This window comes from Oncorhynchus gorbuscha, linkage group LG18 (genome assembly GCF_021184085.1).
Source record: "Oncorhynchus gorbuscha isolate QuinsamMale2020 ecotype Even-year linkage group LG18, OgorEven_v1.0, whole genome shotgun sequence".
Lineage (NCBI taxonomy): Eukaryota > Metazoa > Chordata > Actinopteri > Salmoniformes > Salmonidae > Oncorhynchus > Oncorhynchus gorbuscha.
Window position 1 is genome coordinate 77,302,159 of NC_060190.1, and position 6,000 is coordinate 77,308,158.

The window sequence follows — 6,000 nt, forward strand, 5'->3', positions numbered from 1 at the left end:
TGTTGAGCCAGCAGACTACACAACAAGCTACTGGTTTAGCATTCTGTTGAGCCAGCAGACTACACAACAAACTACTGGTTTAGCCTTCTGTTGAGTCAGCAGACTACACAACAAGCTACTGTAGCCGCCTGTTGAGCCAGCAGACTACACAACAAGCTACTGGTTTATCCTTCTGTTGAGCCAGCAGACTACAGAACAAGGTACTGTAGCCTTCTGTTGAGCCAGCAGACTACACAACAAACTACTGTAGCCTTCTGTTGAGTCAGCAGACTACACAACAAGCTACTGGTTTAGCCTTCTGTTGAGCCAGCAGACTACACAACAAGCTACTGGTTTAGCCTTCTGTTGAGCCAGCAGACTACACAACAAGCTACTGGTTTAGCCTTCTGTTGAGCCAGCAGACTACACAACAAGTTACTGGTTTAGCCTTCTGTTGAGTCAGCAGACTACACAACAAGCTACTGGTTTAGCCTTCTGTTGAGCCTGCAGACTACACAACAAGCTACTGGTTTATCCTTCTGTTCAGTCAGCAGACTACACAACAAGCTACTGGTTTAGCCTTCTGTTGAGCCAGCAGACTACACAACAAGCTACTGGTTTATCCTTCTGTTGAGACAGCAGACTACACAACAAGCTACTGGTTTAGCCTTCTGTTGAGCCAGCAGACTACACAACAAGCTACTGTAGCCTTCTGTTGAGTCAGCAGACTACACAACAAGCTACTGGTTTATCCTTCTGTTGAGCCAGCAGACTACACAACAAGCTACTGGTTTATCCTTCTGTTGAGCCAGCAGACTACACAACAAGCTACTGTAGCCTTCTGTTGAGCCAGCAGACTACACAACAAACTACTGTAGCCTTCTGTTGAGCCAGCAGACTACACAACAAGCTACTGGTTTAGCCTTCTGTTGAGCCAGCAGACTACACAACAAGCTACTGTAGCCTTCTGTTGAGCCAGCAGACTACACAACAAGCTACTGTAGCCTTCTGTTGAGCCAGCAGACTACACAACAAGCTACTGGTTTAGCCTTCTGTTGAGCCAGCAGACTACACAACAAGTTACTGGTTTAGCCTTCTGTTGAGTCAGCAGACTACACAACAAGCTACTGGTTTAGCCTTCTGTTGAGCCTGCAGACTACACAACAAGCTACTGGTTTATCCTTCTGTTCAGTCAGCAGACTACACAACAAGCTACTGGTTTAGCCTTCTGTTGAGCCAGCAGACTACACAACAAGCTACTGGTTTAGCCTTCTGTTGAGCCAGCAGACTACACAACAAGCTACTGGTTTATCCTTCTGTTGAGACAGCAGACTACACAACAAGCTACTGGTTTAGCCTTCTGTTGAGCCAGCAGACTACACAACAAGCTACTGTAGCCTTCTGTTGAGCCAGCAGACTACACAACAAGCTACTGGTTTATCCTTCTGTTGAGCCAGCAGACTACACAACAAACTACTGTAGCCTTCTGTTGAGCCAGCAGACTACACAACAAGCTACTGGTTTAGCCTTCTGTTGAGCCAGCAGACTACACAACAAGCTACTGTAGCCTTCTGTTGAGCCAGCAGACTACACAACAAGCTACTGTAGCCTTCTGTTGAGCCAGCAGACTACACAACAAGCTACTGGTTTAGCCTTCTGTTGAGCCAGCAGACTACACAACAAGCTACTGGTTTATCCTTCTGTTGAGCCAGCAGACTACACAACAAGCTACTGGTGTATCCTTCTGTTGAGCCAGCAGACTACACAACAAGCTACTGGTTTATCCTTCTGTTGAGCCAGCAGACTACACAACAAGCTACTGGTTTAGCATTCTGTTGAGCCAGCAGACTACACAACAAGCTACTGGTTTAGCCTTCTGTTGAGTCAGCAGACTACACAACAAGCTACTGTAGCCTTCTGTTGAGCCAGCAGACTACATAACAAGCTACTGGTTTATCCTTCTGTTGAGCCAGCAGACTACACAACAAGCTACTGGTTTATCCTTCTGTTGAGCCAGCAGACTACAGAACAAGGTACTGTAGCCTTCTGTTGAGCCAGCAGACTACACAACAAACTACTGTAGCCTTCTGTTGAGTCAGAAGACTACACAACAAGCTACTGGTTTAGCCTCCTGTTGAGTCAGCAGACTACACAACAAGCTACTGGTTTAGCCTTCTGTTGAGCCTGCAGACTACACAACAAGCTACTGGTTTATCCTTCTGTTCAGTCAGCAGACTACACAACAAGCTACTGGTGTAGCCTTCTGTTGAGCCAGCAGACTACACAACAAGCTACTGGTTTAGCCTTCTGTTGAGCCAGCAGACTACACAACAAGCTACTGGTTTATCCTTCTGTTGAGACAGCAGACTACACAACAAGCTACTGGTTTAGCCTTCTGTTGAGCCAGCAGACTACACAACAAGCTACTGTAGCCTTCTGTTGAGCCAGCAGACTACACAACAAGCTACTGGTTTATCCTTCTGTTGAGCCAGCAGACTACACAACAAACTACTGTAGCCTTCTGTTGAGCCAGCAGACTACACAACAAGCTACTGGTTTAGCCTTCTGTTGAGCCAGCAGACTACACAACAAGCTACTGTAGCCTTCTGTTGAGCCAGCAGACTACACAACAAGCTACTGGTTTATCCTTCTGTTGAGCAAGCAGACTACACAACAAGCTACTGGTGTATCCTTCTGTTGAGCCAGCAGACTACACAACAAGCTACTGGTTTATCCTTCTGTTGAGCCAGCAGACTACACAACAAGCTACTGGTTTAGCATTCTGTTGAGCCAGCAGACTACACAACAAGCTACTGGTTTAGCCTTCTGTTGAGTCAGCAGACTACACAACAAGCTACTGTAGCCTTCTGTTGAGCCAGCAGACTACATAACAAGCTACTGGTTTATCCTTCTGTTGAGCCAGCAGACTACACAACAAGCTACTGGTTTAGCCTTCTGTTGGGCCAGCAGACTACACAACAAGCTACTGGTTTAGCCTTCTGTTGAGCCAGCAGACTACACAACAAGCTACGGGGTAATATCCTTCTGTTGAGCCAGCAGACTACACAACAAGCTACTGTAGCCTTCTGTTGAGTCAGCAGACTACACAACAAGCTACTGGTTTATCCTTCTGTTGAGTCAGCAGACTACACAACAAGCTACTGGTTTATTCTTCTGTTGAGCCTGCAGACTACACAACAAGCTACTGTAGCCTTCTGTTGAGCCAGCAGACTACACAACAAGCTACTGGTTTATCCTTCTGTTGAGCCAGCAGACTACACAACAAGCTACTGGTTTATCCTTCTGTTGAGCCAGCAGACTACACAACAAACTACTGTAGCCTTCTGTTGAGCCAGCAGACAACACAACAAGCTACTGGTGTAGCCTTCTGTTGAGCTAGCAGACTACACAACAAGCTACTGTAGCCTTCTGTTGAGCCAGCAGACTACACAACAAGCTACTGTAGCCTTCTGTTGAGCCAGCAGACTACACAACAAGCTACTGGTTTAGCCTTCTGTTGAGCCAGCAGACTACACAACAAGCTACTGTAGCCTTCTGTTGAGCCAGCAGACTACACAACAAGCTACTGGTTTATCCTTCTGTTGAGCCAGCAGACTACACAACAAGCTACCGTAGCCTTCTGTTGAGCCAGCAGACTACATAACAAGCTACTGGTTTATCCTTCTGTTGAGTCAGCAGACTACACAACAAGCTACTGGTTTATCCTTCTGTTGAGCCAGCAGACTACACAACAAGCTACTGGTTTATCCTTCTGTTGAGCAAGCAGACTACACAACAAGCTACTGTAGCCTTCTGTTGAGCCAGCAGACTACATAACAAGCTACTGGTTTATCCTTCTGTTGAGCCAGCAGACTACACAACAAGCTACTGGTTTAGCCTTCTGTTGAGCCAGCAGACTACACAACAAGCTACTGGTTTATCCTTCTGTTGAGCCAGCAGACTACACAACAAGCTACTGGTTTATCCTTCTGTTGAGCCAGCAGACTACACAACAAGCTACTGGTTTATCCTTCTGTTGAGCCAGCAGACTACACAACAAGCTACTGTAGCCTCCTGTTGAGCCAGCAGACTACACAACAAGCTACTGTAGCCTTCTGTTGAGCCAGCAGACTACACAACAAGCTACTGTAGCCTTCTGTTGAGCCAGCAGACTACACAACAAGCTACTGTAGCCTTCTGTTGAGCCAGCAGACTACACAACAAGCTACTGGTTTATCCTTCTGTTGAGCCAGCAGACTACACAACAAGCTACTGTAGCCTTCTGTTGAGCCAGCAGACTACACAACAAGCTACTGGTTTAGCCTTCTGTTGAGCCAGCAGACTACACAACAAGCTACTGTAGCCTTCTGTTGAGCCAGCAGACTACACAACAAGCTACTGTAGCCTTCTGTTGAGCCAGCAGACTACACAACTATTCTTTTCAATAGATCTTTGTTGTGCCTCCACAGTGCTGACTGACTGATTCACACGTTCATGAATCATCAGTACATTTGTATATTATGATGAGGCATGTCTGAATGGAGATGATCTGACGAAGAGCAGGGATAGCTCCCCCCTCCCCCCCCCCCCTCCCCCTACGTACCAGGCATGACAGAGTTGGCTTGATGCTGGCTCATCTGGGCGGCCAGGCCTTGCTGCTGGCTCATCTGGGCGGCCAGGCCTTGCTGCTGGCTCATCTGGGCGGCCAGGCCTTGCTGTTGCATCGACAACTGGTGAAGCTTGGCCAACTGAATCACAGACAGGAGGGAGGGAGACAGGCGGGCGGGTGGAGAGCGAGACAAGAGGACAGATGGGGTAGGTTTTACAGTCAGACAAACAGTCAGACAAACAGACAGACAGATGGGCGGGGGGGGGGGGCAGAGCGAGAGACAAGAGGACAGATGGGGTAGGTTTTACAGTCAGAGACAGACAGACAGACAGACAGACGGGCACAGAGACAGATGGTTTGGGTAAAAATGGAAGAAATAACACACAGCAGTCATGAATACGATACAGAATGAATCTTGACTAGGAAAACCCTTTTAGAGTTCAGAATGAATCTTGACTAGGAAAACCTTTTGAGTTAATTTCCTAATTTCAGCATATTTCGCAGCGTGATTACAGTACATACCTCTGAATGTGGAATGCCATATTGGTTCTGTACAGCGTACATCTGAAATGAGGAAGAACAAAAAATATTTCAGTAAAAATAAAATCAACCTCCACTGTCGCCATTATGGTTTTCTTCGCCAGATGTAGTCCCATTGAGTAAAAAAAAAAAATAGAATCTATTTTTTCAAGAGGGGAGACGTTGGTAGCCTCTCAGAGAGGTTTAGAAATAACACTTATAATAATATATATATAATTATTATAATCCAACTATCAGCATCAAAGACAACGAACGGTTCAATGACATGCTGCTGAGGGAGAGAGAACGGGGTGTGTGTGTGTGTGTGTGTGTGTGTGTGTGTGTGTGTGTGTGTGTGTGTGTGTGTGTGTGTGGGTGTGTGTGAGTGTGAGTGTGAGTGTGAGTGTGTGTGTGTGTGTGTGTGTGTGTGTGTGTGTGTGTGTGTGTGTGTGTGTGTGTGTGTGTGTGTGTGTGTCCGCGTGTCCGTGTTCGTTGTTCTCACCAGCCCCCTAAAGACTTATATCAGGATTTGAACCACTTTTGCGGCAGAAACCCAATGCAGGTCTGACCGTCGAGATTACACCCAATGCAGGAACGTAGAGTTGATGCAGCGGTCTGCTGTTCACGCTAATAGGAGGAAGTGGTTTTATGTACCCGGAAGTAAGGATGGTCATGGCATTATATGGTCATGACACGATTATAACCTGTCATTATATGGTTATAACAGCTCATGACGCGATTATGACCTGTCATTATAATGGTTATAACACCTCATGACACGATTATAACCTGTCATTATATGGTTATAACACCTCATGACGCGATTATGACCTGTCATTATAATGGTTATAACACCTCATGACGCGATTATAACCTGTCATTAGAGAAATACA

General features: G+C 46.4%; 1 pseudogene; it reads right to left on the reverse strand.

Annotated features, from left to right (window-relative positions):
- LOC124002477 overlaps positions 1-6,000 on the reverse strand; it is a 189,790-nt pseudogene that overhangs the window by 23,210 nt on the left and 160,580 nt on the right.